Source organism: Neovison vison, chromosome 2 (genome assembly GCF_020171115.1).
Source record: "Neovison vison isolate M4711 chromosome 2, ASM_NN_V1, whole genome shotgun sequence".
NCBI classification, from domain to species: domain Eukaryota; kingdom Metazoa; phylum Chordata; class Mammalia; order Carnivora; family Mustelidae; genus Neogale; species Neogale vison.
In genome coordinates this window covers 10,022,242-10,048,428 of record NC_058092.1, presented here as the reverse complement: position 1 = coordinate 10,048,428, position 26,187 = coordinate 10,022,242, and positions in this window count along the sequence as shown.

Below are 26,187 nucleotides of genomic sequence, written 5' to 3'. Positions count from 1 at the left end.
GTGTCCAGTGACTGATCAGAGTCATTGTTCTAGCTCATCCATCAGCAGAATTTCTCACACAGGATCTCTTCCGGCCTCTTAACACGCCTTCTTCGCCACGTTAGGGAGCAGTGCCTCCTCCCTCCGACTTCACAGGCTGATCTTGCTGCATCTTCATGCAGCCCCTTCTCACCTCTCCAGCCTCTGAAAGGTGGACAGGCCTGGGGCTCCGTCCTGGGATCTCTTCTTTCCCCATTTATAGGAACAGTCTGGGTGAAATTGCCCAGTCTCCTTACTGTGTGTCTCCAACTGGGTTCTTTCTCCTGAACGCCAGACCTCATCTCCACTTGGATGCCTCCTAAGCATCTCAATCGTATGTCCAAAACTGAACTCTTGATCCTACCTCCAGTGACGCTCCCTTCCCCTCCACCCCTCCCTCCCTAGAGTGGTCTTTATTTCTCCAGTTGCTTCGGTTCTTTGACTCCTTTCTCTTGCTCACCCCATCCAGTAGGCCAACGCATTTTGCTGGCATCACCTATGAAAGGTTCCCAGAAGCTGACCCACTGGTCCCCACCCTCAAGAGGTAATGGTCCAAGTCATATTGTCTCTTATCTGGGTTATTTCAACAGTCTCCAAATTAGTGACCTAGTTTCCAGTTCTCATCCCCCATAGTTGATTTTTCCCATAATGGTCCAATTATTCCTTTTGGAATGTTCAGTCAAGCCAAATCAAGCTCTTTGCATAAAACCTTCCATGGCTACCCTTCTTGCTGAGAGGAAAAGCCAGAGTCCTTCAAAGCCATAAATTATCTGCTCTACCCCATCCCCTTCTGTTCTGATTTATTTTCTAAGACTCTCGCCCTTGCCTGGATACCCAACTCCAAGCACACTGGTTTCCTCCTTGCTCCCTGAAGAGTTTACACATCCTTCTGACCCGGGCCTTGACACCTGCTGCTCCTTCTTTCTGGAACATTCTTTCTCTTGATTTTCACTTGGCTCATTCACTCCCTCACTTCCTTGAGGTCTTTCCTGGCCATCCTGTATAAGTAGTATCCCCCCTCCCCATTCCTGTACTTCTTAAGCTTCTTACCTTGCCTTATCTCTCGCAGCAACGCACATCACCTGACATATACTTACCTGGTTATCTTTTTGTCTCCCCTAACTAGACTGGAAGTTCCACAAGGGCCAGGACTTAGGTTTACTTACTATTTACTACCCAACGTACCAGCTGTGCCTAACATACATTAGCAGCTCAAAATATTAGTGGAACCAATGAATGGGTAAATAAAGGACCTCTGTTCTGATTTCTTGGAAGCGATATTCTCTGTTCTCTCTCTGAGGGTATTAATTATACCTAATTTAAAATCCTGTTCCAGTTTCTCTATTAACTATTTTCACCTATGTAACTTGTTCAGTTTATTGAGTTTGTAATTCTATAATTTCTGTCTTATTTTGTGGCAAACATTTCAAATGTTTGGTGGTTTTTGGTTTTGTTTTTACTGTCAGTCATTTTTGTAATTGACATCCCTTACAGATAATTACCTGGTTTCATTTAGATGGCCCACTCTGAACAAATCCAGCTGCCCTCCATCCTCTGCTCTCTGGGCTGCCGGGACTGAATCATAAGAAACACCTGAGCATAGACAAGGAGCTGAAAACGAACTCCCCAGAAGCCCAGAGAGGAAAAGGTAGAGAAACCAGGGGCCCTAAATGATACCGATTACTCAGCTTTGGAAGAGTAAACCTCTCCATGTTGATGAACAAGAAAGGGGTCTATCAATCAACTGGAAATACTCTACTAATGAAACACATTCAGACGTGCTTATAGAAGACAAAAATCCTTTTTCTCCTATATAAGAGATTGCTCTTTCTAAAAAAAAAAAAAAAAAAAAGTACTGGCCCCTTCCCGAATGACTGACCTCCTTGGCAGAAACCCATTTCCCAGCCACCTGGGCCAACAGCTGACTTGTGCTCCCCTGAAATCAAAACTGTACTCGAATGTTCCGATGAAATCCAGAGACGGGCTGGACAAGAGGAACAAGACCGCACTACAGTTAGATGAGAGGCTAAGACCTCTCCACCCCGAATCTCTGTCGTCACCAGACTTTAATGTTAAGCGACTACTCAAAATCAGTTCCTCCTGGAAATGTTGGCTGGTGTCCTTTTCCCCTCCCTCGGCTCCTCTGGTTTAGGCTTGTCCCTTGTCCCTCTCCTCCCCGGACCCCCATGTGTCTCTCCTGCACAGTGTCCTTCACTGCTCTGCAGAACCAAGAAGAAAGGGCAGCCATCAAAACGCCCATGGGACGATGCAGGCACAGCCTTCCCGAAGCCTGGTGGGAGAGGACGGGTCTGGGGGTCACAGACAACAAGGTGGAAGGGACAAGCCCAGCTGAAGGAAGCCCACTGAGGACCTGGGCCCGTGAGATGGAAGCCTGACTCAGAAGAAGAGCCAAGAGTCCGCGGGGGGCACAGAGTCCTGGGAGAGGGAGTTCACCCCTTTCACAGTTGCTCTGAAGGCAGAAGATGGCGGCGGAAAGATGACGACTAGATCCGCCACCCTGAGCCAGACACTGCACCCCAGGAGGGACCCCACTCTTGGGGAGGGGGGGGCTCGTGACTCTGTGTCAGGGCAACAGCTATTCTTGAACATCACTAGATCTCCGTGCCTCTTGCTTATGTGCCCCCACAGTCCTACCAGAGTGACAAGGCTCGGCTAAAACCAAGAAAGAAGCCCTAATGATGATCTCAAATGTCAAGTGCTCCTCTGGGCTAATGATATGCATCCGGAATACTTCCCAGATGAGAGAAGACACGCTTCCCTTTGATTTAGAGTTGGAAGGATGACAGAGCGGAGGCAGTTATGATGATGAAAAGAAAGGAAGAAGCCAGGTGACAACATCCTGTCACACAGAGCAACCAACAATAGGGAATCAACAAACGATGTGTGATGCTGGCACCACGGCAAAGGCAACAGTGGTACCACCTCCGGCAACTGGGGGAAGAACACGCCACCTGCCACACCACGCCACCTGCCACGCTGTGCCCTGGCCCTTCCAGCACCCTCCATTTATCTTGGATGAAAAAACCCTCTAGGCGTGACATTTGGCGCTGTGACTCTGGAGAGCAAGGAAGCATGGCCTTCCATCCCAAGATGGAAACAAAAATATGCGGCTCCTAGACCTCACTGAGTCTGATCTAAAAGCGTCCCACGCCTTCTTAGTCTGTGTTTTTTTTTAATCAGCAGGGATGTAATTGCTTCCTGTGGCTTCCATCACCAGTGCTACAAACCAGGTGGCTTAAAACAGGAACATTTCATAGTCTTATGGTTCTGGAGGTCAGAGGCCCAAAATCAAGGGGACACCAGGTTTGTTTCCTTCTGAAAATTCCAAAGAAGAATCCATCCCCAGCCTCTCTCCCAGCTTCGGGGACCTCTAGATGCATCTAGATGCATCCCACAGCCTTCTCCTGTGATGTTACACTGCCTCCCTTGGTGCACATGTGATTCTGTGTCCAAATTTCCTGTTACAAGGTCATCAGTCATAGTGGACTAGCATCCACTCTAATGACCTTTTTTTTTTTTTTAATATTTTATTTATTTATTTGAGAGAACGAGAGCACAAGCCAGGGGGAAAGGCAGAGGGAGAAGCAGGATCCATGCAGCAGGGAGCCCGACATAGGGCTTGATCCCAGGACTCTGAGATCATGACGTGAAACGCAGCAGACGCCTAACTGACTGAACCACCCAGGCGCCCCTCTAATGACCTCATTTTAATGGGATGTTCTTTGTAACAACTGTACGTCCAATAAGTCGCATTATGAATGTTAGGACTTCCCACATGTCCTTTTGGGAGGACACAATTCAACCTGTAACAAAGGAATTGGTCCCTTTTGGCGAGGCTAGAGAAAACATCATCTGGGGCATCCATGATCCAACGTTGGTCTGCGTAACTGTGGGGTTTTGTGAGGTATTTCTGCAAACGCTAATTTAAATTTCATTTAGAAATATATTGAAAAACCCAAGAAAATATGTACTGAGACGTGAGGACATCACTTATAAAAACCAGGGAACAGTTCGTGCTTCCAGAACAAGTTGGGTTTTTTGGTGTTTGTTTTGTTTTGTTTTGTCCTGTCCCAGGAAAAGAACTCCTTGGGCTGCCTCTTGTGCATATATTCAGATTTCTTAGTAGGTTCCTGATTTAAAACAATTGTTGCTTTATACAGGTCTTCCCTGAACTCGAGTGCTGTGCGTGACTGTGTAAATGAGCAAGCAGCAGTATGGGACCGCATAAATGTTTAAGTACAGACAAGAAGGGTCCTGGAGCTTAACTGCAAGGGGCCAGGTGCCCCAGCGCAGGGAAAGCTCCCACTTGGCTCCGTGGTTAATCATGGGAGGGAACGCATGACATACTGACAGGATGGCCCTGGGGAGAAAGGATGGCACTTGTACAAGGTTTAGGTGTCCTATTAGTCAAGGTTCCTCAGGTTGCAAATGACAGGTGTCTCAATCTAGTTGAAGTGAGAAGGGGACTCTTCATCTACCCCACAGGGTTTCTTCTTCCGTTCCTCGCTGTATGATGTCCCTGTGTAGTTTCCGGTGTGCTTATGTTGGGGGTACCCTGCCTTGGTTCGCTCACACTCATTCCAACATCCTTTAATCGGCTTCCCTGAACTACAGAAAAGGGAAATCTAAAACTACATTTCCCAGATTCCCCTGTGGCTAAGGTCGCCAGGTAGTCTAGCTTCCTCCTCAACAAGGTAGCCAAGGCATGGGAGGAGACTGGTTCCTTCTGGCAACTGGTGGCAGAAGCACTTGGTCCTTCAGAATAGCCCTGGGGAAGGTTCTGCGTCCAGTCCTCATGGTACAGGTGTTGTGCTGGGTGAAGCAGTCGCTTGATGGTTTCCACTAACATTCTTGACTAGTTTCTCCTGGCTACTGTTATTCCCGGCCAGATAGCCTCCAAACCTAGTTTCCGAGACCTCCTTGAGATTCTGTGAACTATCAAAAATGTCTCCAAAATTTCTCTTCTCCTTCAATTAAAGTGGATTCTGCTGTGAGCTACTCAGAACTTAAGGAAACAGCAGGACTCCAACAGACAGTACATACACTGATGAGTCCAGGCCCACCCATTCAGCCACAGCTTTCTCTGAAAATGAAGACAGAGTTTTGACTATCTCCCAGACAACCCTGGACTGTTCTTCCACCACATTCTCCCAGCCAAAACAAATCCTAAGCTAGCTCAGATTCAAGGGATGGGAAAACAAACCCCCTAGCTCTCAGTGGGAAAGCCTACAGAGGCATATTGCAGAGAGAGAAAGTAAAGAACTGCAGGCATTTTTTTTTTTTTTTTTGCAATTAAAGTAGCATAGCTACTCATTCGCTACGTGACGATAAGTAAGTTTTCCTCCCTGGGCCTCATTTCCTCATCCATAAAACAGGGGAAATAACACATACCTCACAAATGAGATTTGGAGGTAAGGTACAGCCCTTAGCAGAGGGTCTGGCACACAGTGAGAACTCAGTGATCCTTTATGACTTTCATTTTTCACATCTTTTAAAGTCATTTAATTTATATTAAATTTAAATTATTTTTAATTTAATAATTATTTAAAGAATGATTAGATTATTGCAGTGTTTACCACTGTACCTTTCGTAGGATCAGGATAAGCTGAGGAAGCAATTGTTGAACAAATTCACCACGCACCGGGCTTGGAGGGCCCGCTCGAACAGTGGGATTTTAATGGCTCCTCATGTTTCTAGAGCTTGCACAAGTGCACACTTCTCACACATGGTCGTGGGTCCATCTGAAACCATCCTGTTCAAGCCTGACATAAAGCCCTCTTAAAATATATCCTCCAGCTGTTCAAACACAGTCCGTCCCCTGTGCTTGGACAAGGGCAGAAGAACACAATTCATCTCCCTCTAAACAAACCGACTGGCTTGGTCTTTCCCAAACAGAGTGTGCACGAAGCTGGCTAATTAGGACATTTCAGACTCGTTTCCGAAAGATTGAATGCCGTCAAGGGTTATGCTAAGAGATCTGTTGCTACTTTGCTTTGTTTATGTGGTAGATTGATTACACTAGTGCGCCATCTTGATACGGCCTTCCGATGGTGTCATCTCACGCGGACTCTGGGTTAGGTAATTTGACTAGTTCTGGCCAATGGAATAGGAACAAATTGGATACCAATGTAGCCTGGAAAAGTGATTGCTTTTGACCATTTGATCTTTTTTTTAATGGATCCCTGTCGCCAGTATGAGAATATTCCAGAGTTAGCCTGCTGAGCAGATAGGAGAGACATGGAGAAGACAGGTGAGTCATGCCAGCCAAGGCCACCTGAGACCTGCCAGTCCCAGTGACCGCAAATAGGGGAGTGAGACTAGCCAAGATCAGCCGTGCCTGCCCGTATTAGCAAAATTACCCAGTCAATGCACAGACTTAAAGAAGTCAATAAAAAGTTGTCGTTTTAAACCACGTCGTTCTGGGATGATTTTTTTTTTTTTTTTTTATGTGGCAGTAGTTAACGGATACAAATCCATGCCACCATTTTCATTATCAGTCTTCTCATGAGCCTGTCTCTTGGTCTTTTAACTTTGTAAGGAAAGAGAGAGATTATAGGTGCATATCAGTAACCCAAGATAAGAATGTCTGTTCTGGAATTGAGTATCTGGGCGACTACGGGCCAAAACAACTGTGTTTCTTTCAGGTCCACAGCAGTAAGTGAGAACTTGGAAAAGCCAAGTGACCATCTCACTACTAAACTCCTTTTAAGGGATGCTTGGGTGGCTCAGTCAGTTAAGCGTCTGCCTTCAGCTCAGGGGATGATCCCAGGGTCTTAGGACTGAGCCCCGTGTTGGGCTCCTTGCTCAGTGGGGAACCTGCTTCTCCCTCTACCTGCTGCTTCTCCACCTGCCCTCTCTTTCTCTTTGTCAAACAAATAAATAAAATCTTAAAAATAAGTAAATAAACTGCTTTTAAGTGTAATTTACAGAAGTGTAATTTACTTTAAGAGACAAGGGACATGGACTAGGAGCTTGAGCTGGCATCACGGGGACCTGCTGGCTCTACTCCTAGATCAAACATAGGATGGAAATGATGGCACTCGGCAACACCATGCCTCGATTTACCCGGCTGCCCTACAGGGAATGTTTGAGTTTCATGTGGCTAGGAGGTCCCAGCAGCTCTGCAGAGGAATTACTATTCAAAGCATAAGTGATTCTAGGACTATAATTATATGGTATCCATTATGCTCTCTATTATCTAAGGGGTGGGAGCCACAGCATTCAAAAGTACCAAGTTACTGATACTGGAAGACAAGTCTCATATTGAATTCCATTAGGGCAGGATAAAAAAAATATCGGCAATGAAATGACGTTTCTAATTATGTCACATTCGGACGAATGAATACTGGTTTACATTCCTGAGTGCATGCTACCATGGAAGGAAAGCTTTGCCCATAGATAATCCATACAGTTACTAACCTCTAGGTGCGTAATTGAGAGCTGACTGTTGACCAGGTTCTCCAAGGCAGCATCTCCATCTAAAAATGAGTGGCCTTCACCTCTCCATTCCCATGCCTGAGCCTTCCCAGATTCCCCTTCGCCCACCTGGCTGACTGGGAGAGTGAGATGGTGACTCACTCTTGTGTAGTAGCTCAAAGATCTCCGATGCTATAGCCTTCCCTTGTAGGTCTCTACATCCCCAGCACCTAGCAAAAAAAAACAAAAACAAAACCCCACAGAGATCCTGGTTCCTCCGTGGACACCCACAGGGAAAAGAGAAAAGATGCTCTGTTCCTGAGGGACCAGTTAGAATTTTCATAGCCTCTACATTAAATGTAAATTTCTAGAATAAATAATTTGCTTAGATCTTTCGCCACATCCCAGGGGATCTATTTCCAGTTACTTCATGGAGTAGTATTAAATACGTACAACTAAATTAAAGTACAAATAATATGCAATAATGCATGAGAAGAGGTCACATTCTTCTCCCTCTCTTCCCCTCTCTCCCTGAAGATCTCAGCTTAAATGTTGTGTTCAAAGAGAAAACATTTGAACCCTTATCTAAATTGGGTCCTAATGCATCTTTAAGACTAGTACTGAAACTCATAATTGTTTGTTTACTTGAGTCCCTCCAGCTACCTGCCCACTATCATACAAAATCCTTGAGGGCAAAGACGACCGCTTTTGTTCTCACTGTGGTTTCCCACAGCCTAGCACAGTGCTTGCCACATTATAGAGGCTCGAAAAATAATGAGAAAATGGTAACTAAAATATATCTTGAGAACAAATTCATTGTGGGGCTTCAAACGCAGTGATTCTGAGGCTAGAGGAGTTTCATGATCAACGAAAAAGGTAGCGTTGGTTCTAAAAGCAGGTTTCTCGTTCTCAACTCTAGTGGCACCGGGGCTGGATAGTTCTTTGTCACAGGGAAGGGGGTCATCCTGTGCGCAGTAAGAAGTCCGGCAACATGCCTGGCTTTTAGCCACCGGATTCCAGTAGCAATGCCACCCCTGTGCACCTAGCCATACCAGTGGTGACAGTCAGAAATATCTCCACATATGGCCAAATGCTTCTGGGTGGGGCTCTCCTCCCCTCCCAGCTGAACCACGCACCCGAAGGGGGATGGTGAGGTCTGGGTATTAGTTTTAGAGTCACATATTTGCCAAATGACTCCAGAACACCATGAGGGAACTAGAATATCAAGACGGGAACCTGGAATACCTTTTATATCCTATTTAAAGACTTTAAAAAACCTGTTCTGGGGCGCCTGGGTGGCTGGGTGGGTTAAAGCCTCTGCCTTCAGCTCTGGTCGTGATCTCAGGGTCCTGGGATCGAGCCCCACATCAGACTTTCTGCTCAGCAGGAAGCCTGCTTCCCCCTCTCTCTCTGCCTGCCTCTCTGCCTGCTTGTGATCTCTGTCTGTCAAATAAATAAATAAAATCTTTAAAAACAACAACAACAACAACAAAAAAAAAACCCCTGTTTTGAGAACCCTGCACCTTCTGAGAGTCTGAAAGGTTAGAGCTTGGCTTTAGGAACGCGTTGTGTATTTATTAAAGTTAAAAACATTTTGAGTTAGAATTGCCATTGTATGTCTGAAGACAGGTTTTTGATCTGCTTCTTTCCCCCAAATTACACCCTCCCTTTCCCTCTATTTAGTAATTCCTTCAGGAAGCAAATACTCTGAGGGTCACCACCTATAAGAGGGAAATAATTTACTCTTGCTTTGTGATGAGCTGGATGGAACGATATTAAAAGAAGTCTATTTTATTAAAGCATGATACCCAGTTTTGAAACTAGAGATAATAATACTCAACCTCCTGTCCTCCTCATGGCTGAGAGGAAAAGAAGAGAAAATACTGGTCGAAGAGCTCTGTAAACAGTTAAGTGATCTGCAGATATCAGCCATTTCCTTCTCTGGGCTGCCACAGTCCCCATGCATGCCTTCCCCAGTACTGGTCACAGGGTACTACATTGTCTGATCACCTGCCCCACTATGTCCTGAGTCCCGCTGGGGCAGGGCCCATCTTCTGTCCCTAGGGCTCAGGGCGCTGCCACACCCTGCGCTGGGACACAGCACCCAGTGTATGCAGGGGGAGTGCACGGTGGGTTTATTATTGCCCCCATCCGCCCAGCATCCTCTCCCCCTCCTGGTGGTGACAGTGGTTTAGGTGGGACCATCCCTCCACATGCACACCCTCCCACCATGGTCAGTGGGGAAAAGGGCCCATTGACCTAAGACGTGCCGGCCAGACTCTTCCGAGAACTGGAATCGTGACCAAAGAGACACAGAGAGAGAAAATAACTGGAACCAATTTATCCCAACCACAGTATCCTTTTTTTTTTTTTTTTTTAAAGATTTTATTTATTTATTTGTCAGAGAGAGATTTAGAGTACAAGCAGGGACAGCGGGAGGCAGAGCAGGCAGAGGGAGGAGCAGGCTCCCGGATGAGCAGAGAGCCTGATGCAGGACTCAGTTCCAGGACCTGGACTATGACCTGAGCCAAAGGCAGCTGCTTAACCAACTGAGCCACCCAGGTGTCCCAACCACAATAACTTTTATTTTTTTAAGATTAATTGATTGATTGAGTGATTTCACAGGGAAAGATACAGCAAGAGAGGGAACACAAGCAGGGGGCATGGGAGAGGGAGAAGAAGGCTTCCCACCAAGAGGGTGACCAATGAAGGGCTCAATCCAAGGACCCCGGGATCATGACCAGAGCAGAAATCAGACCTTAATGACTAAGTCACATAGGTGCCCCTCAACCACAATATCCTAAAGCAGCTTCTCTTTAATTCCCTGAGACCTAACTCTCCCTTGCTGTCTTCTTGCCTGTCTTTCCTGAGAAGTAGGTTCTCCAGCTTTTCCTAAGGTCGACCTCATTTGCTTCCAGGCAATGTTAGACCCTTGCTGTGTTTTTTCTTTTTAACTAACACCTTCTCTCATGAAGAGAGAAGCTTTTTCTTTTCTCTTAAATTTTTTATTTAAATTCAATTTAGGTACCATATAGTGTAATATTATTTTCAGGGGTAGAATTCAGTGATTCGTCAGTCGCGTCTAACACCCAGTGCTCATTACGTCCCATGTCCTCACTACCCATCCCCCGGGCACCCCATCTCCTCCAGCAACCCCGTTTCCTAGGGTTAAGAGTCTCTTACGGTTGGCCTCCCTCTCTGTTTTCATCTTATTTTATTTTTCCTTCCCTTCTTATGCTAATCAGAGCTGGTCTTTGTTGCTGAGGACCAAAAAAACAAAACAAAACAAAAAACAAACAAACAAACAAAAACCCTACTAGAGTCTTCCTCTAACCATCTTTCCATGATTTTGCTACTATTTCAGATTCCCTCACTGTACCACGGATCATCAACTATCAGAGCAGCCTACATTCTCGTTTATTATCATTTAAAACGTAGGTGATTGAAACAAATACATAGTATCTAAAAATGGGGCATAAAGTTTCTGCGGTGTGAAAACCCCCAAATTTCCTTCTAGCACCGTATGCACACATTGGTGGAAGCTCTACCTGTTTGATAGCGACTACTCTGTTCGACTATGACCCATCCTAAGAGATGCTCCTTTCCTTCAGAGTACAGCAAAGGACAGGAATCCAGTTTTTCCTGAATCTCGGTTCCAACTCTACCCAGATCTTTGCCTGTAAATACCGAAAGTGTGGATTGCAGTGTTGCAGAACCTTCCCTAAAATTCTGCCTTATGGGTTTTACAGATGGCAGAGGTCTCAGAGGAGGCGACCTTTTTTGCTACTGACATAAGAAAGACCTAGACTCAAGCTTATCAGGGGAACAGCGCTGCAATTTCACGTGTCACCCTCCATCTGAGCAGGGAAGGGGACCGTAGCGCCCCGTGACTGACGGGATTGCATCGATGGCTGGTGGCGTAGAGAAGTTAAGTTTTATTTACTGATCGAAATCACCATGGCAGAATGGGAAGTGGGCTCGCCCGAGTTATACAAGAAGCCGTAGACTTTGGCCCTCCCGATTTCACGGTTTGCACATGAGGACGGAGCGTAAGCACTGCCCTTCCGGCTGCACAGGACGGAGGAGGAATGAAGCACCTGGATGACCGGAGCGGATAAGCGGAGACTCCTTTGAATAATCCCTTGACCCTGCAGCTTCCTAGTTAGGTGAACTAACCTCGTTAGCATCCATTTAAGTATTTCTTTCTCCGAGGCAGAAATCTGACAGCATGAATAAACTTAAACATATCCCCGGGGTGATTTTCTTCGGTTAAAAACTTTGCCTCTTGGCCCCGGTTCTAATGACAGTGTTTCTCCCCCACGTGCCACTATGTCGGGACACTTGGGCTCTTGTTCCCACACGGGGTCACGTTTCAGAAGATAATATGAAAAAAGCCTGTACTCGGGCGCAACTTAGAGCCACAGCCAGCATCTGTGACCGTGAGAGCCAGCATCCTTCTGGGGCAGCAGTTTGTGTGACTGAAGGACAAGACAGCCCCTAGGGCTGTCAACAGCCTGGCACTCCTCACAGGACCTTGAAGCCAGCTGCGGCTAGAAAGCCCCAGATACCTGCCCTAGTAGGGACACTAGATCCGTGCCCTGAGCTCGGTGCTGGCTTCATAAGCACATGGAGAGGGTTAGGGCTAGGAAAGGGAGAGGTCCTCTTCTGGTGTATGGCCGCCACGAATCAATTACCTGATTCCCGAAACAAGCTGACAAGCCATCCCTCCCTGCCTGTTTGTCGGAAGCCTGAGCTGTTTTCCTTGGTGGGGTCTCTGCTCCGACCACACTTCCCCATTCAAGGCCAGCCTAGAGAGCGGCCCTGTCTGGGCAGCTCAAACAGCCAATCTACTCATACTAAATTAGCCTGATGTTGCCAGAAGTTAATCAGAAACTATCATCAACCAGCAGAGAGAAGTTTTCTAGACAATTCTAGAAAAAAAAAACCACACTACCCAGAGAGCCATCACAGGGGATCTCAGATCCTGGCAGGAACCCCTTCCACCTCCCGGACCCCAGGCTGGCCTCCTGCCAGTCACCCCATGGCCTCTGCTGCTCTGCCTCACGCTTGGCAAGGGGAATATGCAGTTTGGGCAAATGACGCTTTCAAGTTCCCTGAACACAAGTAAGAGAAAGAAAGGCAGAAGGGGACGGAGGGGCTAAAAGAAAGCAAAAGGTAAAGGGAAGAGGAGGGAAGAGCTGAGAAAGGGCTGGCCAGAGAACCAAGCAGATTTCATTTCTTTTCCGCCTAACATTTGATTGCTGCCAGGCCTTCGGCACACACTGGCTTAGAGAGGACAGCTGCACTGTTTTGTTTTGTTTTTTTAAGATTTTATTTATTTATTTGACAGACAGAGAGCACAAGTAGGCAGAGAGGCAGGCGGCAGGGGGCGGGGGGTGGTGGGTGAACCCGGACGGAGCAGGCTCCCTGCCGAGCAGAGAGCTGGATGCGGGACTCGATCCCAGGACCCTGAGATCATGACTTGAGCCAAAGCAGAGGCTTAACCCACTGAGCCATCCAGGCATCCCTACACTGTTTATTTTTGTAGCCAGTCTTGCTTCCTTCCTTCCTAGAGTGGGACCTTGGGAGGGGTGCACTCGGGCTCCGCCTCGCTTAAAACAAGCTCCGCCGCCAGGCCCGGGCAGGGGGACGCGGGCCCTTCCTTGCTGCTGTGGCTGCGGAAGGAGAGCCCATGGGGCAGGCAAAGTCTCTGCCTTATAGCGCCCAGCCTTCCAGGAGAGGATCTTGCTGCCAACCAAGTGATCTTACTGTTTTTCCAAGCATTTGTTCGCCCCTTAATAAATAATACGAGGTCTTTGGGGGGAAGGAGGAGAGAACTGCCAATAGGAGATTTAATTTGCTGTAATCAACCCCTCTTAGCATGCAAAGTCACACAGGACGAGTAAAAGAATCAATCTCCACCAGAAGGAACGGCCTCTTCGGCGTTATGAATCTAATCACTCAGGAGGCTGAGTCGGCACTCTGGGTTTGGCGGGAGCTCTCCAGAACAAAAGCCACAAGATCAGGTTTCCAGTGTGGTCTGAACGGTAACACGTCATGAACGGGGGGTGGGTGGGGGCTGCAGACTACAGGGGCAATGGAATGCAAACAGAGGAGCCCGGACTCTTTGAGACCCCCCCCAAATGCTCAGAGAGCCCCTTAGGGAATGCACAACAATGGTGGGCCCCCAGGCTGCCCGTGCGAGCCGTTCCATTCTCCAGAATGGGCTGTCACACCTGCCAGTCATGCCCAGCACCCTATTAAACTTGGGAGATGTGTTTGCTCTGTGCATACTGTTTTATAATCCTCAGAGGTAGAATTTCATAGCCCAGCAATGCTTTTGCCTTTGACATTCTCCTAAGCGGGATTTATTGCTTCCAAGACAGATGTGACTTGAATCGATTATGCCCTTTAAGCAGCCACTCTCCAGAGCCGCCTCTAGGTTCTCAGGAATCCTTTGTGCCTGACTTCATTCAACTTGTGGACTGATGTCAGAGCATTTCATCATCATCTAATGCTATTAAGAGTCCTCTGGGTGTGGAAGTGAGCCGGCTATTAGACCGACCAAGTTAAGGGATGTGGTCGCCGTTCTGGAGAAGCTTTCATCCTCCAAATACACAGATCTATCACGCATCTATTAATATCACAAAATGCAGCTGAAGGAAGGAGGCACACAGAAGTTATACCCACATTCTGTTGACCTCCCATTTATTGACGAACTTAGAATGTGAAATAAGGACATCCCTTCCGTCTTTGCAATGGAGGTAAGAAGCAATGTCAAACCATGAATGGAAAATCACCGAATTTCCAAAAATGGTCTATAATGAGTCGCCTTGGAAATCACGTATCTCTAGCTGTCTCCTTCAAAACTGAAAACCGCGGATCACCCCTGACTGTACCCCAAATCTTGGGGTTCCTTAGCATTTTATGAGTTTCGCAACACTGATCTTAGGGAGATGTGCGGAGCCCAGGGCCATTAGGTGACATAATTCTAATTGACTTCAGCCACAGACCTAGATAACCACAAATAACATTTCAAAAAGTTAGCGGTTTGGGGAGAAAAGAAACGAGGGTGGTATTTTTAGACCAAACTAATCGCAATTTACCTCATCCTAGGTTAGTCTGAAAGACAAGATGGAAGAGTCTTGGAACGAAAGTAGCCAAAAGAAATGAGGAGTTAACCCACCCTCCTGTGGGAGGCGTGATTTCGGGGAATAACATCTCCTGCTCCATCTGATCCTGCTACGTGACAACCTTCCAGCAGGCATTGACTAGGGATCAGGAGAGAATGAGGTAATGCCATCATATACAATAACCACATTATATGGGACATTCCAGTCTCCTTAGATTAAAAAAGGGGAAAGTTGTGGCACCACGGACGATAAAAACTGACAAATGAATGCAACATTCCAGGGGGGAAATGTTTTCTTCAGCAGTCGTGAACATCTCTGAAATCCCGTTCTAGATGCTAGAGAAAGACAGAGAAAAGATGAAGGGTTTTTATTTACTTAGATTTTGCAAACTGGAGTTTGCATGAGATCTGCTGCGAATCATTAGGTGAGCTGCCTCGGCTGGGGTGTGAGCTATAGGCATGGGTTCAGGCACTGAAGGAAGCTAATCCTTTCAAGAATAATTTGCCCTCTTTTATTTGGTAAATTGTTCTAAATTCCACCCCCCACCCCCACCCCATTTTTTGTTTGTTTGTTTGTTTTTCTTCCCTCTGAGTCTTAAAATTGGCTGTTAGAGCTTCAGAATCTTTTCTTATTCCACCTGACAGGCTCAGGAAGAAAGGAGAAGTGTAATGGGCGGCTCATAATAAAGGGGAGAAGAGAGAACAGTGACTAAAAATGAAAGGCTTTGCATAATTTGGGTCATCTGAACATCGGGGCTCAAAAATCCCATGCGGCAGCTTCAAGCATTGACAGGTGAGAAATGCACCGGAGTCTCGCCAGTGAAAAGTCTTCCTGGTATCAGAGACAGGCTTCAGGATTGATTTAGGAAACGAAAACATAAAACACCACCATGGCAGAAACAGAAGCCAAGAAACCAGCGCTCAAAACCCGATAGAGGGCCGGGCACAGGAAACCGGCCTGCGTTCTGTCCTCGTTGCTGCCCGTCAGAGAACCAACTCAGGAAGAAATCTTTGGGGCAAGCTGATACAACATCGCCAAAACCAAAGAACATTTTCGGGAACACTTCTAGATACTGAGGAGGTAGGAGTGACAATAAAATCTAGCTCAGTTTGGCTTGGGTAACATAGAAAACCATCAATTTTCCTATAACACCTGGTGTTTGCCTACCAACATATCTGGAGAGACCCACCAACAAAGCCAGAAGGAGTACATAGATTACCTTTAAACATTTCAATAAAATAGTGCACGAGGAGAAACCTTGAGGAAGAATCTCAACGAAAGCGAACAATGAGCTAAATTCCTTCTGTAATTAATTCACTGCGAGTGTTAGAACACACACACACACACACACACACACACCAGCGCTGATTTGCTTATTGGTGGTGCATCAAATATACCCAAATATTCATTAGCTGCTCAGCAAGGCTGTTTGGGATACATATCGCGCCGCTCCAGAGCCTTCGCCAGCTTTGATGCCTGCCAAGTTCGTATGTAAATGGATTTTTCACTTTTCCAAGGCTAATGAGAGATCTGTTCGATTCTCAGAAACAACACATATATTATTCTTAAGCCCTATTCCAGTGACTTAAAACCAAGCTATTTTAATACTAGATCCCCAATAATTCCTAACCAGAAGTCCAATACCCATCATATCAGAATGTCTGCTACACAAAGCTGAGTGTGGCAGTCGAACAGTTTTGCACAACCTCACCAAAAACACCATGAGAAAAGGTACCACGGATTCCATGTAGAATCTCCGTGTCCGTGTCTGTACCTGCGCATCCATGAGGAGACGCCTCATCAGTATCATGGAATTCTTCACAGTCTCCTTCTCAGCGGGTAGGAAGGGGTCCTTGTCTTCTTCCAGGGCCTTCGACTTGGTGACGATAAAATGGGATATCTGGTCATTTAGGGTGTGCAGGGACTGCACAGCTACAAGAAAGAGAAGAAGAAGGGTGGGATCAGAACAGGTAACTTTCGGGGCACCTGGGCGGCTCAGTGGGTTAAAGCCTTCAGCTCAGGTCATGATCTCGGGGTCTGGGGATGGAGCCCCGCATCAGGCTCTCTGCTCAGCAGGGAGGCTGCTTCTCCCTCTCTCTCTGCCTCCTTGTGATCTCTGTCAAATAAATAAATAAAATACTAAAAAAAAAAAAAAAGAACAGGTAACTTTCAAATAGCAGTTGGCCAGTACTTTCAAAAGGAGGAGGAGCGGTGTGCAGGTATGGTACGTCGAGAAACCAGGACCGCCACGAAGCTCTTCAACACACGTGTTTAACGGCTCCCGTGTGTTTCCTGAGCACTTGCCAAATGCCAAACCTGTATGGAGGGCCAGGGGATAACATGGTGAGCTAAGGCAGACACGAGACCTACCCTCACGGAGCGTCCAGTCCTGTTGAGGGAACGGAAGAGAAACAGTTTAGGGAACACGTCCGTGAGGATGACTTCGTGGTTAGTGCGTGTGAATTACAGAGATCAGCAGGGCACGCGGGGACAGGCCTTGAGTAATTGACATTTATGGTAATACACTTGGCTACTTTACCTCGAAGCAGATGGCCTCCATCGTTAAAGTATATGAAGGGACAAAGGCCATGTTTTCCAGCCAGTGCCACACATGTGCTGGGAGCATTATTATTCCTCTACAACTCACACAGCGCTTGCCATCTGACCTGTTATAAATTTTAAGACTTCACTTACTCATTACGCTCGTTGCCTCTTCCTCTACTTTCTCTATAATGCGCTCAGGAAGAGGAGAGTTGTTTGTTGTTGTTGTTTTTAATCTTTATGGTTATATCCCCAACAGTGAGGGCAGGTACTAGCAAAGAGGTGGTGCTCAATAAATATTATTGATTTCCTTATTTTTCCTTGAATTCAAGTTTCTTTCCTTATAGAATTCCTATAAATTTCAGGTAAATCTATCCTCTCTGACCAAGAACAAGTAAAGGCCAGGCATTCTCAGGAAAACCACTGTACCAACCACAATTCTGAAGATGAAAGTTGTCATCAAAAAACTAGTATGGGGCGCCTGGGTGGCTCGGTTGGTTGAGTGACTGCCTTCAGCTCAGGTCATGATCCTGGGGTTCCCACATCCAGCTCCCCGCTCAGCAGGGAGTCTGCTTCTCCCTCTGCCCTTCCCCCTCTCATGATCTCTCTCTCCCTCTCATTTTCTTTCTCAAATAAAATCTTAAAAAAAAAAAACAAACCAAAAAACCTGGTTCACAACAGAATAACTCTGAGCACTTCTGCTTCTGATTAGGAAGGAGTAAGAGGGCTCAGATTACCCTCTTGTCATAAATAACCAGAAAACTGTTTGATATCTTCCAAACAAGTATTTTTCAGACTTTGAACAATGGATAGTGCAATACTGTGGTTGTTTAGAAAAGGGGAGGGGAAAAAGTTGAGTTCAATCATCACCAGGCATTTTGCAAAAAAGGGATGGCTAGACTTCAACACAGGAACAGGAAACCAAGGACAGCCCAGTGATCTCACTGAACTGAGAAGACAGAAGGAGACTGGGAAGGCTACCTTTGCTGTGGTCTGCAAGACAAAGAAATGAAGAGAAGGGGGTTGCATGGAGATCTCCAGAAATCTGCCAAGGGGTCCCTTGGAGTTGTTGGCTGAGTATCAATTCTGTGTGTGGGTAGAATGAAATTCTACGTGACCTGGCAAGAGAAAAATTCCAGGAGAGAAGAGTTATAGTCTGGGCAGCCATAAGCCAAACAATTCCAAGAGATCTCGCAGGGCCCCAAATTGTTCACAAGCTCACCAGCTGAAGTGGATGGGTTTTGGGCTTTGCAGGAATTCAGGGCACATTCAGTAAGGACTCCAGAAGGATCAGGCTTTAGAAATGAAGCCAAATGATCCATAGAATAAAGGCTACTGTAAGCCTACCCAAAAATCATTTAAAAGTAAGCCCTGAAAGAATCAAACTGATTTGCAAGTAACTAAAACACCTGCCGGGGGTGGGGAGGGGAAGGAGCACCTTTTGTGTGTAGAAGGACGACAAAATCTAGCATCCAAAAATGCAAAATTCATAATGCTCAGTATTCAATAAAAAAATTACCAGACATGTAAAGAAGCAAGAAAGTGTGACTCATAGCCCAGAGAAAAATCAGTATATAGAAACAGACCCAGAAATAACAAGTGATAGTATTAGCAAACATGCCCATTAAAGTAGCTATTATGGGTATGTTTTGCATGTTCAAAGTTGTGAAATAAAACACGATTATAATGGGGAGAAAAACAGAATATTTAAATCAGAACCAAAGGGAGGTTCTAGGAATTGAAAAAAATGCAATATCTGAAATAAAATTTTTGCTGAATGAGATTAACGGCAGATTCAACAATCCAGAAGACCAGTGAACTTAAAATTATAGTAACAAAACTCTCTAGAATGAATGAACAGAACCTCTTTGACAATATAAAGCTGTCTGACATATGTGCACTTGGAGTCTGGGGGGTGTGTGTGGTGGGGACAGGGACAGAAATAATATTTGAAGAAATAACAATGTTTTCCAAATTTGATAAAATCATAAACATACAAATACAAGAATCTCAATAAACCCCAAAGAGGACAAACACAAAGACAATGGCGTCAAGACATATTATAATCCAATTGCTAAAGGCACGTACACACACATACACACACACCCCCACACACACAGTGAGAGAGAATCTTAAAATCAGACAGAGAAGAAAGGCATATTGCATTCAGAGCGACAAAGAATGATGTCAGACTTGTCATAAGAGTTGATGCAAACCAGAAGATAATCTGTGCATCTTTAAAATACCAAAAGAAAATGACACTTGTCAACCTAGAATTCTATAACCAACAATATCTTTCAGTAATGAAGGTAAAATAATGACTTTTCTCAGATAAATGAAAGTTGAGAGATCTCGCCACCTCTACAGTAGACTTCCAGTAAAAGAAATGTTAGAGAGTTTCCTTTAGGCAGAAGGAAAATGGCATGAGAAGGAAACATTTATTTAGAAAAATGTAAAAAAGAATGCTTGAAAGGAGGAACATGTAATGTAAACACATTTTCTTTCTCATCTTTTAATTCTTTTAAATGATAATGGATGGTTGAGAGCAAAACAATAACGTAGTGTGGGGCTGAGAACATTTATATAAAAGTAAAACATATGAGAGCACAGAGCATGAGAATGTTTACAAATACATAAAGTGTTACATCATTTGGAGGTGGCCTGTGTTGTTAGATACGCATATTGTAAATACTTCAGTAAATATTACAAATAATAAATAATAAATAAATGATGGTTTTGAACTACGGAGACTCAAACTTGGAGAACAAAGCACAGTGTTGCAACTCTAAGCCACAGAGCAGAAAGAATCCAGGATATGACCTCACAACAGTTCCTCACTGCAGAGGAAGATTCTCAGATCCTGTCCTGGACTGGGGGAGGAGCTTCGCCCAGGCAGAGGAAGATGAATTAGAAAGTATGGGGCCTGATTCCTGCCTCCCCTGAATCTTCGTTCTCTGGAGGAGATGGTTAGAAGCACCCAGATAGATTTGGGGATTTGAAAGCTGAAACACTTAACATCTTATATCCTGCCTTAGGCATCTGGGCAGGGAATTCTGACTGTGGGCATGTCAATAGGAGACACCCAGGATCTGCACAGAAATGATAACCCTCTATGTCAGAGGGGATCTGAGATAGCTGCCTTAACACCGTCATCCCCCAACCTCTGGTCTTCTCTAGCATCCCGGGGGATGAAGGCATTCCCACTGAGTCCTGAAGTGTCCAGAGGGAGATTCAGGGAGCAGATACGCATCCCCAAGACAGGACAACACATGAGCCTCCTGAGAACCCAAAAAGAAGCGAAAGAGGGAAGAGAGAGCAATTTGAATTTATTTGATATCTACCTAGAAAAGATACTAAGCTTTCAACCAGAAGAGACTGAGTTACCATCAGTGGAAATGTGGGCTCTAGATCAAGCTGAGCTCTATTGTAGAAAGTTAAAAACAGTAACAACACATGACATTTCAGGATGATGGTAAAGTTTTAAACCCTCTGTTACTTCTTGCCAACAGGAAAGTTGGGGCACAGGTATCCAAATAACCTACTAGCATCAAGAACCAGCCTCTGAATGACTCGTGCTACGTTTTCCACCACCATCCTGGCTTCCCTCCCCTTCCCTCCCCATACGTGGACATAAGGGTGCTTCCCTAAGTCATTCTGAGGATACCCCAGCTCCCACGCTCTTCGCTTGCAGACACACAGACACGGCTCTCCACAGAACTCCTTACATCCCTTCTTGGAAAGGAGAAATGACTGTCATTGCTTTCCATTCCAACTAGGCCAGTGAATTCTGGGTTCTCAAAATGCGTCTATCACAGCTCTCTCTATTCTTGTTCCAGAAAATTCAGAGTCTAAAATATGCTCTAAACTTCACTTTGTTCTAAATTCAAAAGACAAACTGGAAGAGGTAAGCGCTCCCTCCACTGCTCCAAGAACAGACGCTTCCATTAAAGAACCTACCCTATTGTATTACAATCGCTTAAAAATCCATCTGCAGTAGATTTAATGATTAGTTCCAAAACTTCTCTCTGAACCTTTTCCTACAGAACCCCCCTAGTGGCCCTCTTTGGTGGAGAAACATACTTCCTGCCTTAAATAACATCCGTTTTTCCCACGTGACTTGCTTTAGATAACTAAACGGGAGTAGACACGACTTATGTCCTGTCGAGCAGAAGCATTAAGAGCAATTTTGTGGTTCCACCATGACTCCTTTCCTTTTGCCTTGAGAACAGCTCAGATCTCAGAATGCAGAAAACACGGAAGTGAAAAGCAAATATTTACTACTGAGAAACACCAAAATAGCGGGTGGGGGAGAGGGAGATATCGGTTACTGGAGCATAGCTTAGTGAATGCTGTTTCAGAGACTCTGGACTAGATCGTGACTCCCCTGAAGGCAAGAACAGCATTTTGTTCACCATTTATCAAGGGTTAAATCTAGCAAAGGAAAGCCAGTCAGGAAATGTTTATTGAATGAGTAAATACAGCTGGTTTGACAGCACAGATCCTAAAGCCAGTTGGCTTGGGTCTCAATCCTGCCTGCCCCTCTGACAAGCCATAATAATAATAATGATGACAACAATTACGGTTTATCGAGCACCTATCATATGTCAGGGGTTTTTAAAACCTTCGTGCAGAAGGATGAGTCATGGACAATGTGGGCCCTCGGGTCAGCAGGCTGGGCCATCCCCAGCTGTGACATTGACTAAGTAGGTGAATTTGAACAAGTTACTTTGTATCCCGCAATGCCTGGCATATTGTTAAGTTCCCAACTGTCCTTGTTAAAGATCTAGTAGCGATACAAGGAATCTGAAGCTCAGAGAGGTTTATACAACAGAGAGGAGACCCAAGGTCCTAACTGTCCAACGCCTGCTCTCACCGACTTGCCGTGTTACTGCACTCTGGGTCCAGAATAACGTCACTAGAGACAACATCACAAGTGGGGTGTCATACCACCAACACCACCACAATAAAAGTGAGGGCAGGGAACAGATCTAGACTTCTGTTTTGTTTTGTTTTGGTTTGGTTTTTTTGTTTTTTGTTTTTGTTTTTGTTTAGCAAATGTGAAACAAGCAGACAGCAGAGTGCCTGGGACGCAGTAAACATTTCCCGAGCTGACAATGGCTAGGATTGGAGCACCCTTCGTGGCGGCTTCCCTACCTACCTTGCCTGCACCCCTTCTCCCCGTCACATGGCTCCTGCACGGATAATAATACTTGGCAGTAGTAGGAACAGCGCAACACACATCTATGGGCGACTCTACTTGGCAAGCACCGAGCTCCGTGTTTAACAGGCACAGCCTTAATTAATCACGGCGACAATTCTCCTGAAGTAAGTGCTATTATTCTCGCTCCTTGTTTACAAATGAAGGAACTCCAATGAAGTGACTCACCCAAGATTTTGGGGAGTGGGTGAGGGAGGCAGAGCCGGTGCTCCTAATCCCTACCTTACGCTGTCCCCACTCTGCAGACCGCTGGCTGCCCCATGCCCCTCCCAGCGCTCTTCTTGGGCTCACCCAGCCGCCCCTCTGGTCCCCCACAGCCTCCCACGGCCATTCTCACTGCTTCCTCGGGGACACAGCCAAAGGGCTCCCACTGATGTATTCCCACCAGTTGCGGCACACCGAGCAAGCCTCGAAGTCTAGTGACAGACGGAGCCTGGAGCGTCACCTGGTAAGCCCCTTTACTTTCCCAGGTGAAGAAATGGGCCAGTAAGGTTACCCAGCTCCCCGAAGATGCTGCGGCAATTTGAGAGCATTGGCTCTGACGTGCGTCAGCCTGGGTCTCCGTGCTTTCTGCCCCTCCAACTGTATAAGCTTGGATGAGTTCCTGGACCCCTCCTTGTTCCCATCTGTAAATGGGGACAATAACAGAAACTCCTACACGGAGTTATCCGGGAATTAAATGAGACAGTCTGCATAAAGCACATAATGCCGTATCTGTCACGTGATAATTACGTATCCAGCTTTAACCGTTACAATGATTATTCCACAGTTTATAACTCCAGCCTTTAACTTGCTGATGTTGACTGGTTGCTATGTTTATAACCGAAGGTAATCATTAGCTCTGCATTGCATAAATCCGCCAAGATGGTCTGGATGGTTTTCTTCGCTGAAGGCTGAGGCCCATTAACTCAAAAGCCAGCAGGTGCCAAACTCAGATTTTGACACATCCACTTGTGTTAAATATAGTCGGAATAGGGAGATTTTTAGCTATTTAAAGCCTGTCTGCTTTGCATGCCCCACAAGACTGTACCCAATATCTGCTAGCCATAGATCAGACAAGCCCCAGAGCAAAGAGGTCCAAGCTACTGCGGCTCTCTGACCCGCACAACCCCCGTGGTGCTGCGAGGTGACATCACCTAGATGCAGAAGTCCCCTCTAGCACCCCCTTCTCCCCTGGCAGTTCCCTTGCCCTCCTCTCCTGCTCTTCAGGAAGGTCACCTGCTGTGAGGGACTTCCTGGCCCCCCAAACCAGTCAAAGCCTCATCCAATAAAGCTTGGGTGTGCTACTGCCACCTAGTGGTCACAACTTTTTCCTGGATGAGCCCCCTCCCCCCATCCTTCAAACCCCTACATTTCATTTCGTGATCCCAGTTACAAATGGTCTAGTGTTTCGTACACGATGAAAACTTAACAAATGCAAGTTGACTGATTGGAGGGAATGAGGAAAGAACGGCAACAGGGAAGACTAGCCTCCCCCTCGTATCTGCGTGTGGACCTAATCTTCAAGGCAGGACCTAATCTTCAAGGTCATCCTGTGTTTTTCGGCTTGTGTCATAGGTATATTATGTGTGTCTGGTTAGCATCTATCTCCATTGTGTTCCCATAAAAGAAACTGTCTCTCCTTTTCCTGGAAGCAAAATCCCCTCTTGTAGTTCACGTAGGGCAGGTCCTCTTCTGAGGTCCTGGGGGAAGGCACACAGCCCAGACCTGGTGGATCCAAGCTTCTCATTTCCCTGGCAACAGTGGTTGGCTCAGGAGAAGGCATGTGACCTAAACATGGCCAATCAGATTTAATCCCAGGACCATCTGATAGATTTATTAAGAAAGAGAGTTTCTTTTTCTGGGTGATTGCTACACTGTTACAAGTACCATACCGAGCAGCTGGTGGCCTTTGGAGCTATCATCTGAGGACCCCCCCACACTCACCCACGCACCTGAGAATAAAATCACCTGAGCAAAGAGATAATGATCACTGACAAATAGGGAAAGAGATTCCAGCCCGTATGATTAGAGCATCGGGAGTCAGCCACCAACTCCTCCTTTCTGTGGGTCAGCAACTTCCCTTCTTTTCATCAGCCCCTCTGGGTTGAGTTTCTGTCATTTGCAATCAAGAAGTCCTGATTACTATAAAGAAGCCTGTACTTTTCTTATTGCGGTAGTTATTTTTGTGATTATTTCTTTAATGTCAGCCTTCCTCTGTGGCAGATTAAAATGATCTTAAATTTTGTGTTCCTCCTCTCATTGAGAGGTGGGGTATAAATCCCCTCCCGTGGGTCTGGCTGGCTTTAATGACACGATCCAGCATTAGGAAGGGGCAAAAGTGACATTCCGGGACTTCTAAGGCTAGGTCATAAGAGGTCTTGTAGCTCCTGCCTATGATTTTGGAGCACGTGCTCTGGGAGAAGCTATCTGCTATGTGAGAAATCTGCCCACCGGGACACGAGTATATGTGAAGGAAGCCCACACACATGGAGACTACCTGGAGAAAGAAAGAGAGGCCTGACCAGCCTTAGCTCTTCCAAGCAGCTAGCCAGACCGGGCTCCAGATCTCTGAATAAAGAAGCCACCTTGAATATTCCAGTCCTAGAAGAGGCAACAAAGAGAAGAACCAAGGAATCTAGCCATCCGCCAGAACTGATGCTTCAGACACACAGCCCTAGCCATCTCTGCCATTCTGGTCACCCAAGCTATGGCCCCCACCACCCTGGAGCAGGACTGAACACTCCTCTACAGCATACCCCAGTTCCTGGCCCACACAACTGTGAGCACGGTAAGGCACTGACAGGCCATTCAGTGTGGGGATGGTTCATTATGCAACAATAGATAACCATAAGACCTTCACGAAGCATAGGTTCCCAGAGGCCAGCAACAGTGTCCACTCAATTCATCACTAGACACCCAGCATCTATCACATAGTAGTGCTTGAACAAAGAAATATTTATCCAAAAAATTTTAAAAAAAAGAAGTGAAAGGAAAAGCAACCTCACCCCATTCTTTCTGTCCTCTCTGCCACCCCAACATAATACTCTAGAATCAGACATTAGGTACACTCTGCTCCACTTGGCATATAAAAATCTCAACCAGATAATACTTCTTAAGATGTACGATGCATTATGGAATGAAGAGCCATATATATGCTTTCTTACTCTACCTGCGGTTAAGAAATCTGAGTCATAAAACCAGTTTACTTGGTCGGTGGCTCGGAATGTGAAACGATGTTAAATTTATTGCACGTTATTCTGGTCTACAAATTTGAAGAAACACGTATTTCTATAGCAGGCTTATTTATATAAAGTGCTCATTTGAATTTCACTGTACATTAATGAGTATTTATTTAGGTTTCAGATAAGGATGGCACATTCACGGGTTGGTGGAAGAAAAAAATAACAAGTTTCCACATTTTGTGTCATTAGCAAAAATAGAAGGTACACATAAAATTTCTTAATGTTTTCAGAAGAGGAATAACAACTTACCATACCGTGCCTCTATTTTTATGGATGAGATGAAGTACCGAACATGAAATAATAATAATATGACCCTAAACACTCATTTTATGCAGACGAGCCCAGATGTCACTGAGACGGGCCATTGTACATTTTTATAGAAAAAAATATACCAAATGAATCACATCATGGGGCACAGCCTCGCCACCAGAAGCTCCATGGATTTTATGATCTTGTCATTTATATGGTCCATAGATAGGAACTAATGATCAAATTTATCCCTACATGTTAAACAACCTTTGCTTTTCGTGTGTCTCAAATTCTGTGATATATTTTGCATTAAAATGCTCACACGTTTCCAGCTCTTGCTTTAATATGGTCTCATTAAATAAATGAA